Here is a 17,255-nt window from a genome sequence, read left to right on the forward strand (position 1 = left end):
ACTGCCTACACATCTCCACAGCAAAAAAAAAAAAATATATATAATCATATATAATAATATATAATAATCATATATATATATATATATGATCCTCCTGCTAAAAGACACCAGCTTCCCACACATGCGTTATGTAAAGAATAACAGGTCACTAGATTTCCCATCTCTTCACAGCAGTATGCATATCACTAGCTGGTTTCTAAAAAGTATCAATCAGTTTCGAAGCGCAGGCAGAGCATTCTCGCATCCGAAGCCTAGTATTTGTCGCAGCACAGACGCCATTCAGGTTTGAGTATCTCCACAGAAATGACGCAGACAGCAAAAGTGAACTATTGTCAGGAATCTGCACAGCAGCAAAAGATACAGAGAGGAAGAAATAAGAAATGCATTCCACAAGAGTAGAGATGGAAAGAATCTGAGAGACTAAGGGGAAATTGTAGTGTTAAATATCAAAACCTTCAGCACACTTTTTGGTGGGTTTTTGGTCTGAAGATAACTTGTGTGCAGTTAGAGCTCTAATGGTTGGTTATTTAATGTATTTCACAAATACTATGTACTTAAAAACGGTTTAAATCCCTATAGGATAACTCTGAAGACGCTGGGCAGTAAGGACACAGAGGCCAAATAGATATCCTGGATGGTTTCCCTTATCTTAGGCCTATTGAAACTTCAAGGATGCCCAGTGGAACAGATTCTTTGTTCCACGGTGAACCGTACATTGATTATCTGACCCCCCTCCTGACCAAGTAGCGGTTGTTGTAAGGAATTGATTTCAGTCCACCAGTTCTGTCTCTCGGAAGTCGCCAGACATCCTCAGTTAAGCCACTTAGTTCCTCAGGGATCACTCGGCCTTGTAGAGCTAACTCTACAAAAGCAACTATACAAAGTTTACCGATGCCAAGGTATGTTTAGGGATTGGGAAAATGCTGTAAGTTCTCACACTTGAAAAGTTATTATATGGGGTTGTCAATTAATACAGCTTGAACATTACGGCATGTCGTTTGTAACAGGCTTAGGTCTTTCAAAATAATAACCGAGCGAGTATAGCTCAATATGAAACTACCATTAGACAATATTGACGAAAGTAGAAAGGCTTCCCTGTTGAGATTTGATTCTTTTTCGGTCTTCACCTTTGTTGCATGATAGGTGAAAGTGATTGGACAGGAGAAAATGACATTCATGATGTCTCACTGTTCACCCCCACCCGTCTGTCAGTCCGGCGCAGACGCTCTGCCTCCCCTCGCTGAGCCACTCTCATGTTGCCGATTCTGACTGGAAATAGAAAATTAAATATATAACCAGGCTACAACGCAGACCAATAACTTATTGTACAGCGTAACTCATACGGTAAGTTGAAGATGACTGTATATTAATATACTAAATGAAAGTTTTGAGACAACATAGTTAAACCATATTTGCGCAGCTAAATTAGCCAGCTAGCTAATGTTAGCTAGTCAGCTAACGTTAGCCATAAGCTACGAGGCAGCTTGCATAGCAAGCAATGAATTATATTAGCTACTCTGGCTAGCATAGGCCTGCTAGACATTTAGCTTGCAATGAACCTACATCGCTGGCAAGCTACCGTAACCAGCCGAATGAAAACAAAGCAGCTTTTTCTGACAAGTATGTTGTGGCCTGATGAACACGTGGAAACCCACAGTGTGCTAACCTCTCTGCAAAACTATACTTCGCTGTTTGATAGTTTGAAACTTTCTTTCATAATTTATGTTCGAGGGTGTCGCAGGCGATAGTTAGCAAGCTAGTGTAAGCTACTAGTCAGACCATGTGAGGCCTGCCATCATCATTTCGCTTAGCACTAGAGTACAGGAAGGCCGATCGTTAAGTTTACCTGGGTCACCCCGTTTTGCCGCTGATAGTGTTGTATGTTTTTTTTTTAAGTGAGTCGACTTGTCAATGAAGTAACTCCAGTTTTACTTAAAGTTACGTCAGTGGTTATCATAGATAAATAGTGTTTCAACATACTGTACAGGTGTAACCCGACCAATACCAAGTTTAGGCTACTTGACTAGAGCCAATTGTAGCCAGTCGCTAGCGTAACCAGTGACTATTTCTTAATGACAATGTATATAGTTTCTATATGCGCATTATCCGGTGTTTAAAGTCCTTCAAAGTGCAGCTGCAAGGTAACAGTCTGTAACTATCTGTTTCACCTGTCTTCAATAGGTTTAAATCATTTGGTTTGCTAGACAAGTTTTATTGACTTTGAGGTAAACACTCGTCAATCACTACTGTAGCTCTCTTGATTTTCTACTAGATTACTGTTGCTAAATAACCGCCTCTATTAAGCAAAGAGCCGAAATCATGGCGTGGCTTCACTCTTGGATTCATGTGCACTCTGACCATGTGTGTGGGCAAATGTTCTTGCTTAACTTGTATCAGCTTTAGTGTTTGACCACATTTCATCAACTTGAGTGTGGCCTGCTAAATGAACTAGTGTGTGGTTTCCCGTTCACTTAAGTGTTTTTGGCAAATGTATTTCTGTTTTTGCATTCTGACAGATCGGGACATAGTTGATCAGATTGGAAAGTCTTAGACTTCGCCACCTTAAAATCTAATTTGACTTTTCTGTTGCTAAGCTAACCTGCCCCACCATGTCCAGACATCATACCACTGAGAGCAGTTTATAACAATACGTGTGAACAGTAACAGTACCACAGTAACAAATTGCTGAACCGGTGTTCCCTGTCTGTGAGGTTGACGCAGAGCTTGCTAATCCATAAGGACACCCATTTACTCAAGGGCACTAAGCCAATTTGCAAAGCACTCCACTAAGACGGGGTGTTCAAGCAAGTGTAAACCTGCTCATGGGTGGCAAGCTAGGTTCCACTAAGAAGGGCAGTGTGTTTTTTAAAACATTAGCGCCTTAGCAACCCGTGGGTAAGAAACGTCAGTGGAAAGACGTAAAAACCGACACCTTACTGCCACCAATTGTTCGTTTCCTTAAATTACCTCCCAGCCATGTTTCCCAGACCTGGTTTTTCAGGAAGTTTAATCTCGTTACAGCTAATCTGGGTCTTAGTATTGTTTGGCAGTGCTCTGTCTTTCCCCTGGCCTGTATCTGCCAAGGGGATATTAATTGTGCCGAGGTGATTCATGAGCTTATAGGTGAGCTGAGCAAACGTCCGTCTCATCCACCACGTCCCAGGAGGCTGACTAACACGCCCTGCTCTGTTTGCAAACACAGCAGTAACACCGCCACCCCCACGTACCTGTACACACCTGGGAAGAACCCCACTGTGGTTTAGGATGCAAAGTAGGCCTACGTTTGTTTTTTTTTGTCGCCGGTGTGTTTTTATAAAATAAAATAAAAAATTACAACTGTAAAGTGCTTCAAGGAAGTATGTTTTAATACCGCGTTATTCCTGTTCACCTGGCCATTAGTTCAGCTTTCTTCTCGCCTCCCTATTCATCATGTTTTGGGGTAAAGCAACTCGTAAGTTCTTCAGAGCAGGACCCACAAGGCTCTATGGTGATGAATGTAATCGCCCTGTGCTGCAGAGAGAAGGCATGAGTGGTGTTTTGGTGGCTGCTCTTTGAGTCCCTGTTGTGCTTCCTCACCCTTAAGGGGGGCTGCAGGTAAAGGTAGAGCCCTGTGATGAGGAGGTGTCTGGGGCGTGAAGCTACCTGGGGTACGGCCCTAAATCCTGGAGGATCACTCATCACCTCTCTACTGTGATAATGCAGCTGGTACTGAGGGTACGGGAAAGCGGGGGAGTCAGATGGCTGAGCGGTGAGGGAGTCGGGCTAGTAATCAGAAGGTTACCGGATCGATTCCCCGCCGGGTCAAATGATGTTGTGTCCTTGGGCAAGGAACTTCACCCTACTTGCCTCGGGGAGAACGTCTGCTAAATGACTAAATGTAAATGTAAAGCGTGTCTGGAGCAGTGGGCTGATTTGGCACGTCTGCATTCTTCCATTCAAGGAATAGTTCACTGCATAGGCTAGGATTTCCAGTTGCAGATCGCCTTGTTTTGAGTGGAACTGAAGTCCAAGGTTGAAACTACTTAGTTTTGATGAACAGTAGTGGATGGTGCATTGCAGGGAGCTGCACATTACTCAAAAGGGACAAGGTTTTTTTGTGACTCGGAGCCAATTGTTTATAAATACTTTTTTTGTGTCTTTGTGCTGGGGCATTTGCAGTTTTCCCTTTCTTGTAATCAGTGATCATTAAAAAATTCACAACATACTAATATTATTCAGTTACTCTGCTTTTTACCTTATGTAAAACCAGGATGGGAGCTTTTTATCTCCCCCCTCCTTCCTCGTCTCCTTTCTGCCATGAAAATGGAACTGCAGTAAAAAGAATTCTCGATACTTTATGCAGGTTAAAGAACCCCCATCCATGGTGTACCTCCACCTTTTCTTATGTGGCATCCATCACAAACCTTGCTCTCGCTTCTGCATTGGGAGAAATCCGATGCTTGAGATTTGTCAGACTTTTTCCTTTTGAGGCAGACAGACAGCCGTTTTATCTAGCAGGTTCTGTCGTGACCCGGCGACAGGCTTTAAAACCATTACACCTTCACCCCCATCTGTCTTTTATGTCTTATGAATGCTTTCTGAATTCGAAGTCATCCCTCACGAGAAAAGGGTCACAGAGCCAATTAAATTCCAACAATATTAGGGAATAACCTGTGCCCGCCAGGGGGCAGATATAATTTCGGAGGGTACGGGGGCAGCAGTCGAACAAAGTTGTGAATCTCTTCTCAACTCGAAGCAAAGTTTCCGCCCCCCAACACGAGAAAGCCGTCGAAGCGACCAAAGGCCAGGGCGCAACCGTTAGAATTAGCCATCGTGCTCTCCTCCTGCGCACTGGGATATTTTTATGTTGCTGCCTGTCCTTCACTTCAGTGTGAATGATAACCGCCCCCCCCGGGGTCTCCCTCCCCCTGCCTCCCTCCCCCCCCCGTTTCCCAGCCCCCCCCCCCCCTGCCTCCTGCAGCAGTCTGACAGCCAGGTAGGGGTCCACCAGGTTCTGTCAAAATCAAGGTAGAGGTCGACCAGAAGGACGGGGGGTGACCTAATTAGAATAAGTGCCTGGCGATTCTCAAAACCCTGCTATCCGCTCTCTCCCCCCACCCGGCCCCCCTCCCCGCCCGCCCAACACAAACGTTCCGCCCCACACCTGCGTCGTTTTCTCCTCTGTCGTTGCACCAGGAGAGAGCGAGGCAAGGGAGCAGTAGCGAGGAGCACTCACCCGTGTCATCTATGTGGCGCGCGACAGAGACGCAGACGCAGGTAGAGAGAGGTTCACGGCTGATGAGCTCCTTTTCTAATTGCTACGGATCTCTCCCGTGTGTTGTTAATTAGGCCCACGGTACACTTCCCTAGCGCCCTTTTCTCTTTTTTTCGACTCTGAATCGCGAGAGGGAGAGAGACGCAGCAGTCTTTAATATCCCTCTGCAAACACGGTTGGCCTTTTCTCCTGAGTGGAAACGCTGTGCTTCGTATCGGTTGTCAGAAAGGTCGTCGTCTCTGGGGAGTTCAGCACGGAGACTATCACCGTAAGATACTGTGAAGCAGGGCGGCGTTCCAGCACACCGCGGCCCTTCTGCGCGTCCGGAGACGCCCCTTGTGGCCGTGCGTCGCCCCGGCCTTTTGGGAATCGATAACCGTGAGCGGTGACCTGTCGCCTGCCGCATTGATGTGCCGTGTTTTTTTTATGAAGGCTGGGGACACTGTCTGGAGTTGCATATTCATTTTAGGGCTTTGCTCAACCGGGCTTGTGGGAGGGGGGGGGGGGGGGAAACACACACACACACACAGATGAAGCTGTTGCTAAGTAACACGGTGTCCTATAAAAAGCCCCAGGGAGAGAGTGATCTTCAGATCAATAGCTATAGTGTACCAGAGGTCACTATTTGAGTAGCAGGGTTCACCACCGACCTGTGTTCTGCTAGCGCATATGTCATGGTTTAATGACTTTCACCTATGACTGTTACTTTTTGAGGCTTGTTTGTCATTCCTGCCAAATGTTTGCACGCCATTAAATTGACCCGACCCGCGGCACAAGTTTAGACCAAATATTGTTCCAGGGCTCAAGCGAAATCGAATGCAAACTAACGGTTTGCTGACAGGATGCATTACGTGCACCTGCCCCCTCCCCCTTCCTCGGCCCCTCCCCCTTCCTCGGCCCCTCCCCTCCACCCCCACCTGTCGTCCCTCTTGGCAGGAGCACCTCCCGGTGACACATGAGGAACCCATAGTGCGTCTGCTGCCGTAGTAGAACCTGTCTTCCCCCTAATGAGGATGGAACCGTGGTCCACAGCAGCTCTGTCACGTCCTTCTGTCTCACACACACACACACACACGGACACACTCTCTCTAACACGCACACACACACACGCACACACACACACTCTCTCTAACACACACACACACAACACAGGAGAAGGCTCTCCCTACACCTCAAGGGACCTCATTAGACTCCTTTTCCCCTCTCTCTCCCACACTCTCTCTCTCCCTCACTCTCTCTGAGAATTTGCAGGAATCAGTATGTCCTTGGGGAAAAATGTAAATAAACGCATTTGTCACCCCGCCACCCCCCCTGCTCTCGATTTTTTTCTTATTCCTGTGAGCAAATTGCAATTGGAGGCTTAATTAGTAAGCAGTGCCATTCCACTTTCTTTATTATGCAAATGAACTGGTCGAGCGCTTTGGAAGTGTCGTCTCACAAGCTCTTTGCCAGGTGTTTCCAAGCTGAAGACTTTTTCAACGTATTTTTTTTGTAAGCATCTGAAAGAAAAAGGACAACTGCTCTGTTCAATTGAAGGACAAGCTATAATTATTTGACAGATTTTTTTTCATCCCGCTTTAGCGCTGTATAGACATGAGTGACGAGGCCACTTTGATTTCCTTTGTTACGTCCGAGAAGGAACAGAGCGTGGTGATTTACAGGATGTGGAGGAGCATCAACGCTGCTAAGCATTCAGACACCTTCCTCTGCTGCTACTGCCTGCCAAAATGCACAATGTGGAAATTGATACCTATGAGTCCAAGTGCTGCAACCTTTTAAAAGGGGAGAGGGTGGCAGGGGGGGAGGCAGGGAGGGGGAGGCAGGGAGGGGGAGGCAGGGAGGGGGAGGCAGGGAGGGGGAGGGAGACCCAGAGCTGTGTGTCTGCTTGTTTTACCGGGCACGGTTTAGGGTCAGGATGTTTTCATGGGGGAAGATTAGGGTATGGTGATGACACTCCCCCCTCTGTGAAACCTCTCAGCAGAACCTCTCACCGCACCGCTATGGTCTCCTGTTGTGGAGACTTCATCGTGTAGGCGGCCGTGGACCGAGAGAAAAGAAAGAAGAGATTATAAGAGGCTGGAGGAGTGCTGTTGGCTGGCGGTCTCAGTCCTCATTAAATGTTTTGGACGGAGTCAAATGGATTTGTGGTTATGCTTTCATATCCTTTTTTTTCAGTTTTTTTTTGTTGCATGACCACCATCTGTTAATGGCTCAATCTCAAACTGCCGGAGAAAACAAAGAGAAAAGTGGGTCTGACGACAGTCCAGATTAGAGAGCAGCCTCTCTGTGCATCTCTGCTCCAGAGCTGAGTCAGAGGGCCGGGGCTGGGCCCTCCAGAAGGCTGGGGCTCCAAAGGGCCGGGGCTGGGCCCTCCAGAGGGCTGGGGCTCCAGAGGGCTGGGGCTCCAGAGGGCTGGGGCTGGGCCCTCCAGAGGGCCGGGGCTGGGCCCTCCGAAGCCCCGTGGTCCGGAGCAGCTCCCTGCCCCTTGCTAAACGCTGCGGACCCACCACCCGCCCACCCAGTCCCACGCCGTCCAGACTGATGTTGTTGATTATTAGAGGCCCACAATTCTGCCTCGATGGTGATGGGTACTGCAGGAAGCCTAATCAGTATTGTTAGAGCTTAATGGTTGAAGTTATTAGTATTCCAACGCTTCGGTTTTGAGAGCCTGCCATCGGCACCGGGTACGGTTGGCAAGAATGTGCTCCGAGGTTTTAAATCACTGCAAAGCAACGCAAACTGTGTTAGCCTGTAGTCCTGAACCATTGGACACATTTTCCTTCACGTTGAAGGACGACGATCTTGATTATGTGGTGATGCTCCGAGTCGTCGGATGGTTCAACAATGTCGTTATCCAACACCCTGCTTCCTGGTTATCCAACACCCTGCTTCCTGGTTATCCAACACCCTGCTTCCTGGTTATCCAACACCCTGCTTCCTGGTTATCCAACACCCTGCTTCCTGGTTATCCAACACCCTGCTTCCTGGTTTTCCAACACCCTGTTTCCTGGTTATCAAACACCCTGCTTCCTGGTTTTATTGACACCAACGCTTGTAGAAACACTGACGTCTGACGAAAAGCGAGTAGTTAGCTATCTGTTCCTTTTCTGCTGCTATAAGAATAGATTCCTGGTCTCACCATGTTGGCCCCCAGTGCACTGAGAGAGAAGTCTTAGGAAATTGCCAGAGGGACTAGATGAAGACGTTCTGTACTGGGCCTTAATAGGCGCCCTCTGACATCGGCAAGCGTTTCCTGCCGCTCTCCTAGAACTGGCCCTCGCCTTATTCCTGATTAAACCAGACTTTTAGTGAGCGAAGTGTGTCTCCATTAATGATTTTGACATGCGTTTGCACATTGCGGTCGGTCGCCAAACCTTAGGAGCGTCTGTAATTAGCGACACAGTGACACGACTTCTGATGTACGGAAGACACCGTGTAATAACTTGTGAACGCACAGACGAGGGGACATTTGTTCTTTCTAATTAAAAAACGTGAGGGATCTTTCTTTTCTTCCACTCAGGGGCCTAGCTAGAAAAATATATATTTTTTTTTTTACTTATTTACTTTGCGATGTGCACCCGGTGCATAATTTTCGGAGATATTTTCGCCTTAGAACAAATAGGGTAGGCCTGTGCCTACCCGTGGCTACGCCCATACTTGCACGAGTCCAGGCGAAAGTATTTAGCTAGCAAGATGACGTTCATCTCATGCTCTTCTTCAACGGTTGCTACCGAATCTGTGCTGCCAGATATCTCTGGGCCACTTACTCCAGCCCTCGACGGCCCTGACTAATAGATGTATTGAGGGTTGTCCTGTTCAGTCATCGATTAGATAAGTGTGCGCACTCTTTTTGTAAAAGATATCTGATCTTGGGAGTTAACGCAATACACATAACATCAGTTCTTCCCGATAAACAGGCTTAGGCCTTCATTTGCTGAAGTCGGTTCTCTACTTGTTTGCGGCCTTGTTGGCACATCAGTGCTCGAGTACGCTTAACAAATCAGTGCTAATCTGAATCCATTACTTCCCCAGCTTGCTTTTCATTTAATTAATTAGTATGAATGAATATTCCCCAATTACAAGTGTAGCAGGCTCATTCGCCTGGATAGCGCGCCGCATAGTTCCTGCTTCCCTATGTATTCCACCGGTGTTTTGATACCTGATCTAATCGGCTTGGCTCGTTGTGGAATTCTGAAAAGGCACCTGTCTACACAGATGTTTGATTCAGTGTGTGTTTCGGTCTCTGTCTGTCAGTGTTGTGTGTGTGTGTGTGTGTGTGTGTGTCGGTGTCGGTGTTTATCAGTGTGTTTGTGCACACATGTATCTGTCAGTCAGATGGCTAAACGGTTAGGGAATCGGACTAGTAATCTGAAGGTTGCCAGATCTATTCCCGGCCGTGGCAAACTGACATTGTGTCCTTGGGCAAGGCACTTCACCCTACTTGCCTCGGGGGGAATGTCCCTGTACTTACTGTAAGTCGCTCTGGATAAGAGCGTCTGCTAATTGACTAAATGTAAATGTAATGTCAGTGTTGTGGGTGTGTGTGTGTATGTGGGTGGGTTGTCTCTGTCTTGAGAAGGCAGATTTCCATGCAGACCTGCACGGTAGTGTCGTGCCCTCTAACGCCTTTACCTGCTTGTCACAAAGTGCCAGTCAAACTCAGCAGGAACAAGTTCTCCAGACCAGATACACCAGTTCAGCTGGGTTGATCTCTGACTATCCCAGTAAAATAACTGTAGTTCGTCTCTCCCCAAATAACCAATCGGTGCACTCAAGGACTTGGCAAGTCATACCGTTCAACACATACTGTCCCTTTCAAGAATCAATGTTGGCGCATGTGCTTCATGGCTGTGTTGTCTTATCTCATCTGTCAGGAGCAACATGAAGCCGCAGACCAATACCCCCTTCCCTGCCTCCAAGAGAACAGGACTGCTTACCCATTTTTGGGATGGAATTATCGTTAAATATTAACATCGTCACGGACGACACGGGTGTAGAATTTAATCTGAGGTTCTAAAATGCCAGAACCATGTCTTGCGTAAGAGTACAGTATCACAAACCGAGAGGTGTTTTACGCAACAATATCGTGTCACTATAGGCTCTCAGAATGCAAACACTCAGTTCCTTAGCTCTCTCTCTCTCTCTTCGTTCTTCGTTCTCCACCCTATCAGTCGAGTCTTCCAACATTCTCTTCCTCTGCTTATTACTGAGGCATCATCACAAACTTTGTCTCTCTCCACATCCGCGCGGCGATGTCAACAAATTTAATGAACACGCAGACTCCTCGCTGTTGCTAGTCAAGCATCTGTAATTTATTACAGGGGGTAGGAGACGTGTCTGAAAAATGTTGTAATTCTGATGGTGTTAGATTCACATTTGTTTACAGCACAGGGTGCCTCATGGTTGCAGGAAGGGTCTTCTGATGAAATGTCTTCATTTTAATTTAATTTTCTTTTTAAGGTGTCTTGTGCATTTGCCCAAGGGGTTTGCAAGGACCGCGTCCCACGAAGATCAATGACAGAGTAGTGGATCTTTGTCCTCGCTCCTGGAAGGATGCTGTTTATTTTGATAGTTTCATTTTAATGACTTGTTTAACAGGGACCATTTGCATACTGCATTCCTGTTTTTATCACGCCAGGGAGACTGTTAGTGGGGTGCAGAAGAGAATGGAGGCACTGTCAGACGTAGCAAGTTGAACTGTGGATGAGGAATAGTTTTAATGTGCAGCCTGCCTCACCGTCGGTAGTAAAGGGGATAGTTCGCTCAAATCAGACTACATTTGAATCCTTTCTGTGAATGAAACCAATCCTGGTCAATGAGCATTTGATTAGGCAGCACGCAACATCACCACGTAAGACGATGAGTCCTTCTGTAATCCTCCGTTCCCTGTTCTTTTGTCATGCGTCAGTGTTGGAACATGCCCTCCGCGCTTCTCCAGAAAGGAATGAGTGGACAGATGACCAAAGTAAGTCGAGGTTGTGTTTCATAGCTGTGTTTGTGCCTCCTGGTCTGACAGGCACATCTGTAGGTCAGGTCCCTCAGGACCGGGGTGGGGGTTTGTCTTTTTTAGGGGAGGGGGTGGTTATTGAAGGTTGGGGGGAGGGGTTGGTTGTGGTAGGGGGGGGGGGGGTGGTTGTGAGGTGGGAGGGTGAGGTAAGGGAGGAGGGGTAAGGGTGGGGGTAGGAGAGGTAGGTAAACCTCCCACCTCTTCTCTCCACGCCCCCGTCTCGGGGCTGTATCGCTAATGAAGAGCTCAATTTAGCCAGTGACGCGCCTCGAGCACAGCTGAGCAACCTGAGTGGCTGAGCCCGCTGCTGACATCACAGCTCAGCGGTTGATTTGGCGGCTGTCTCTGAGGCTTCGGCAGTGAGAATCTCAATGATGAGCTCTGGTACTTAGGCAGCAGCCCCGCGCCTACCACAGAGAGAGAGCGGACCAGCACCAGACAGGAAGAGACGGAGACTGAGTGAAGGGGAGAGAGGGAGAAACAGAGAGAGAGACCGGAGTAGCACCAGAGAGAGGGGAGAGACAGAGAGAGATAGAGACCGGAGGAGCACCAGAGAGAGGGGAGAGACAGAGAGAGATAGAGACCGGAGGAGCACCAGAGAGAGGGGAGAGACAGAGGCAGAGACGGAGTGAAGGGAAGAGAGGGGGAGACAGAGACGGGAGTGAAGGAGAGAGACGGAGTGAAGGGGGAGAGAGGGGGGCCGTCTTGGAGATCTGTTCTCCGAGCGGCAACTTTCACAGCCAATGCAGCGACTGGTAATATGGAAACTAAACCCCTGACCAATGGAACTAACGGAGGTGACAATGTGGCAGGTGAGTGCATGTGTGTGTGCACGTGTGGCCGTTCAGGGAATGTATGCATATCTTTTGTCTGCTTTACTGTAGTTCTTTTTAGGTTTTGTTGAAAAGGTGGTTAAAATGTTGCAATGCTGTAAAACCAAACAGACAAAGTTTGAGAGGTCCGTGGGTTTACAGAAGTTCCTCAGCCGAATGAACGCTATGGGGGGTTGGAGGAGGTTGTTCTCAGCAGGATCCCTGCCAATCTTTACACCCAAGGTTGTCTCGGGGTAAAGTCTATCAGTTTGAAAACAGGGTCGTTTTGTACTATGCGTCTGTGTCATGGGGTTGACTTTTCTAGGTTAGGGGGAGGAACGGGAGGGAGGAAGGGGGAGGAAATCGCTGCTCTCTCCCCCCTGCGGAGGTCTTTTGATGCCTTCTGAATAGCTCTGTGGCGTTCGAACCCAAGATGCTCGTCTAAGCTCGCCCTGCTGGGCCGGGCCGGGCTAACCTCCCTGCGGGGCTGGGCCGGGGACGGTCATTAACATGCAGCAGCCAGACAGCCCTGTCAGCCGTCTGTCCTGCTGAATGGTGGCGGGGACCCTGCGGCGGGGACCCTGCGACTGGGACTCTGACGAGGAGGCCAACGGTGGCATCGAGCCGGGCTCTGGTCCCTCCCGAGACGGGAGTGCGGAGTCGTTAGGGGTGAAAATGTGTTTTTCCTTTTAGTAAAAAAAAGAAAAAAGAAAAAGTCCTCTTTTTTTCTTCTTCTGTAATTCTGCTAATCAGCATTCGTAAGCCGCTGGGTCGCGTTAACAGTTGTAGAAAAAGTGTGAGGGTTTGCTGTCGCCAATGTCCTCTGCTCCCGTCAGCAGGTTCACTCTAATCTGCTTCTCCAGGTGCGTGTTTGGACGGGCGTCCTCCCATGTCATGAATTCAAATCCTCCGCCGCTGATAGTTAGTTCACCCTTTTTGTTTTTATAAGGTCCGGGTTTTTATGCTAATAGTTCCTGGGTAATTGCCGTGATTCCATTTTGCGTATCATACCTTAGGGTACCAATAGCAATTATTTTTATGCTAAATGGGTGCGAACTGCGGTTTAATTGTCGGAGCAGGTGCCACTAGTATTTAGTTTCCCTGGATATGTGTGGCATCTCATTTTTGCTAAATGGGGCAGTGAAGTGCTAGAGAAAGTGGGACAAGGTTACGTGGTAAACCAAGTCCGTCGACGATCCTCCAAACTCTCTGGTGTCAAGCACTGATATATCTAATGAAGGGTGCATATTAATGACTCTTAATTTGAATCAAGGCCTGAAATCAAAGTCGATGTTATTTGGGTTTATTTCTGCCCTGACCGTCCCAGATGGTATGAGTTGAGGTCTTTTTCCTTTATCTGTACTAACGGCTCTCTCCAGCCTCCCTACAGTCACCGACCACGATGCAGGGCTTAGAGATGCACTCCAGGAGCCAGGCATAACCGCTTTAAGATGAGGCTAAAAGTCAGGGGAATATCAGGCTCGTGGATGAGAATTAAATGATGTAATTGCCGTTACGGAGAGAGACGATCTGCCGCCACCTTGCGCTGACCTCAACAGGAAGCCTTAGTTAGGCAGCCATCTCTTCTCCGTGGGTCTTAAAGGTGCGGTAGGACGTGTTGTCCGCTGAAAGGCAGACTCACGCTAAGCCAGCGCAGAGGAGGGCTTTAGGATCCGTATCCTCGGAGGGTTCATTAACGCTCCTCAGTCTCGGCAGCCTGCTAGTTGAAAGGAAGCGGGTGTGTCTGTGTCACGCTGCCTCCCTTCAGAGTCAGCCCCTCTCGGCTGCCTCCCTTCAGAGTCAGCCCCTCTCTGCTGTCTCCCTCCCTTCAGAGTCAGCCCCTCTCTGCTGTCTCCCTCCCTTCAGAGTCAGCCCCTCTCGGCTGCTTCTCTCCAGAGTCAGACCCTCCCGGCTGCCTCCCTTCAGAGTCAGCCCTTCTCGGCTGCCTCCCTTCAGAGTCAGCCCCTCTCGGCTGCCTCCCTCCCTTCAGAATCAGCCCCTCTCGGCTGCCTCTCTTCAGAATCAGCCCCTCTCGGCTGCCTCCCTTCAGAGTCAGCCCCTCTCAGCCAGCCGACCACCCGCGGAGCGTCTCAATGTCTCCAGGCATCCAGAGTGTCGAGATACGACTGCTCACATCAGCCTGGCCATTAGCAGGACCCCCCCCCCTCCCTCCTACCCCCCCTCCTACCCCGGCACACAAGGAGTCTGCATGTAATGAAGCGGACCTCAGTGTTTGATCAGGGCTGTGCAGTTAGAGACAGACTTTGGGGGGTCTTGAACCCCGGCCGTTAAAGACGGCCATGCCGGTGCTCCGGTGGCACACACACACACACACGGTAACATGCCATCTCCATGACAATCTCCCTCCACACCAAGTGGGGTAGCGGTGCATTTCACACAGCCGCAGGGCATAGAATCCTAAAGAGGACCGTTCAGGAGTTAAACCCCACCCCCCACACACACACACACACATTTTATTTCCCTCTTTTTTCGTGCATGTGAGCGTGCACGTGTGTGTGTTTGAGGTGTCGCCGCCCCCCCCCCCCCCCCCCAGCTCTCCTCCCCCAATAATTTGTATTCTCGTCTGAAGCCTGGCAACTGCCAATCATCCATAAATATAATTGGCTGTCAAATAATAGTTCACCCAGTGCTGATGGGGGATTATATTAATAAGGACGCCCCCCCCCCCCCCCCCCCCACTGTCGTGTGTGTGTGTGACTGAGAGAGAACAAGCCTTTACCAGCTCCAAGAGATCACTTTAATTACATTTATATCAAGACGGTATCTCCCTCTGTCACAAGTGATCCTAATCTTTTACAGACGTGAATAAAAGCATAATTCTCCTTAATGTCTTTTATTGAGTTTTGGACGATGCATGGAAGAGTCAGCGCACGATCGGTGCAACACGGCTGTGAAAGCACAACATGTTTCTACCGCTTCGTTTACGCAGCGTTCTGATCCTCGTGTCTGTTCCTGTCTGCTCTCTCCCGCTTGGCTCTCCCCCCACTGTCACAAGTGTTGGTCTTCCTGTCAATACTGAGTTAGCATGGCACCTCTCCGGCTCTCCTTTCACAGACGGCTGGAAGGGCCAACAGCTTATTTATCCAGCCAGATGAAATCAATACCACCCCCACGCTAAGCTGTCACTCGCTGACACCCAACACAGATATCTCATTGGGATCCCCACACGAATCCATTCGCTGTCGTCCCTGACCAACATCAACAGGAGGGTAAACACACACACACACGGAGTTCGAATCCATTACACCCATCCTGAATCACCCTGCGTTTCCCCTATCCTGTTTGGTGTGTGTGTGTGTGTGTGTGTGTGTGTGTGTGTGTGTGTGTGTGTGTGTGTGTGTGTGTGTGTGTGTGTGTGTGTGTGTGTGTGTGTGTGTGTGTGTGTGTGTGTGTGTGTGTGTGTGTGTGTGTGTGTGGACGGCCACAGTTGTGTTCACAGTTGGATGTAAAGATCTAACTGAGCGGCGGAGCTGTGAGGAGACGGCGCTGTCGTAGTCTGGCTTCAGCTACTACCCAATTAGCGCTAAATGTGGACATGGATCCTGGGCTGCGCGGTAGAGCCTGCAGCTGCTCCGACACCAGCCCAGAAAGGAACAGCCCCTTCCCCCCCCACCCTCTCTCCCCACAGCCCCACCCTCTCTCCCCCCTCCCCACACCCTCTCTCCCCACACCCCCACCCTCTCTCCCCCCTCCCCACACCCTCTCTCCCCACACCCCCACCCTCTCTCCCCCCTCCCCACACCCTCTCCCCCCACACCCCCACCCTCTCTCCCCACACCCCCACCCTCTCTCCCCCCTCCCCACACCCTCTCTCCCCCCACACCCCCACCCTCTCCCCCCACACCCCCACCCTCTCTCCCCCCTCCCCACACCCTCTCTCCCCCCTCCCCACACCCTCTCTCCCCACACCCCCACCCTCTCCCCCCACACCCCCACCCTCTCTCCCCCCTCCCCACACCCTCTCTCCCCACACCCCCACCCTCTCTCCCCCCTCCCCACACCCTCTCTCCCCCCACACCCCCACCCTCTCCCCCCACACCCCCACCCTCTCTCCCCCCTCCCCACACCCTCTCTCCCCACACCCCCACCCTCTCTCCCCCCTCCCCACACCCTCTCTCCCCACACCCCCACCCTCTCTCCCCCCTCCCCACACCCTCTCTCCCCCCTCCCCACACCCTCTCTCCCCACACCCCCACCCTCTCTCCCCCCTCCCCACACCCTCTCTCCCCCCACACCCCCACCCTCTCCCCCCACACCCCCACCCTCTCTCCCCCCTCCCCACACCCTCTCTCCCCACACCCCCACCCTCTCTCCCCCCTCCCCACACCCTCTCTCCCCCCACACCCCCACCCTCTCCCCCCACACCCCCACCCTCTCTCCCCCCTCCCCACACCCTCTCCCCACACCCCCACCTCCCCATTGAAGAAGAGAAGAGAGAGAGAGGGAGGCGGGGGGGGGAGTGGAGGCGAAAAACCCTGGAGGAAGACAAGCCCCATGTGGTCTCTTCTGCAGTTTTTCTGCTTGAAAAGAAAACTGAAAAATGCCCCCATCTCTGCTTCCAGCTTCTGTGAACCAGTCCATCTGTCTGCTGTGAAAGCTTGATGTGTGCAAACCCAGTCACCTTGGAAGAGAAGCATATGCTTGTAGAAATTCCACACTCAGGAATTGATTGGGGAAACAGGGGGGGGCTTGTGCATGTATAGCAAACTGACGGCACACAGAAACGTCTGTTTGACTCAGACCACCTGGAGTCCCCGCAGTCTGGACCCATGTGGTCGGCTGGCGTCCGTCTCGCTTCATCCCATTGTGGCTCGACATCGTCCCTTTCGCCACCCCGGTTTCCATCATTTGAGCTCTCCAGAAGAGACTTCTACAGTGCGATCCTTTTGTACTACCCCAGCCTCCGGCCCTCCACACCTCCTCCACCAGCACCTCCTCCACCAGCACCTCCTCCACCAGCCAGCCAGCCCAGCCCTCCTCCCCTCCCAGAGAGCCTCCATCTGGGCGCGGGCGTGGAAGCGAAAGGTCAGAGCAGACTGTGGGCGTCCTCATCTAGCCGTGGACGGCACAGAGCTTATGAATTCCAAAATGGCTCTTACCCGGCAAGCATTAACAGCATAATTGTCCTTCAGGAGTCTGTTTGGGCGGGGGAGGGGGTGGG

At 50.3% G+C, this 17,255-nt stretch overlaps 1 protein-coding gene across 1 annotated transcript in view; it reads left to right on the forward strand.

Moving 5' to 3' along the window:
• The first annotated feature begins 1,198 nt into the window (after window positions 1–1,198).
• Window positions 1,199–17,255, forward strand: part of LOC124485651 (R3H domain-containing protein 1-like) — a 45,968-nt gene continuing 29,911 nt past the window's right edge. Inside the window, 1 exon segment of the mRNA XM_047047371.1 lies at window positions 1,199–1,344. The gene's annotated coding sequence lies outside the window, so the exon portion shown is untranslated.

The sequence above is a fragment of the Hypomesus transpacificus genome, chromosome 23, assembly GCF_021917145.1.
Source record: "Hypomesus transpacificus isolate Combined female chromosome 23, fHypTra1, whole genome shotgun sequence".
Classification (NCBI taxonomy): Eukaryota; Metazoa; Chordata; class Actinopteri; order Osmeriformes; family Osmeridae; genus Hypomesus; species Hypomesus transpacificus.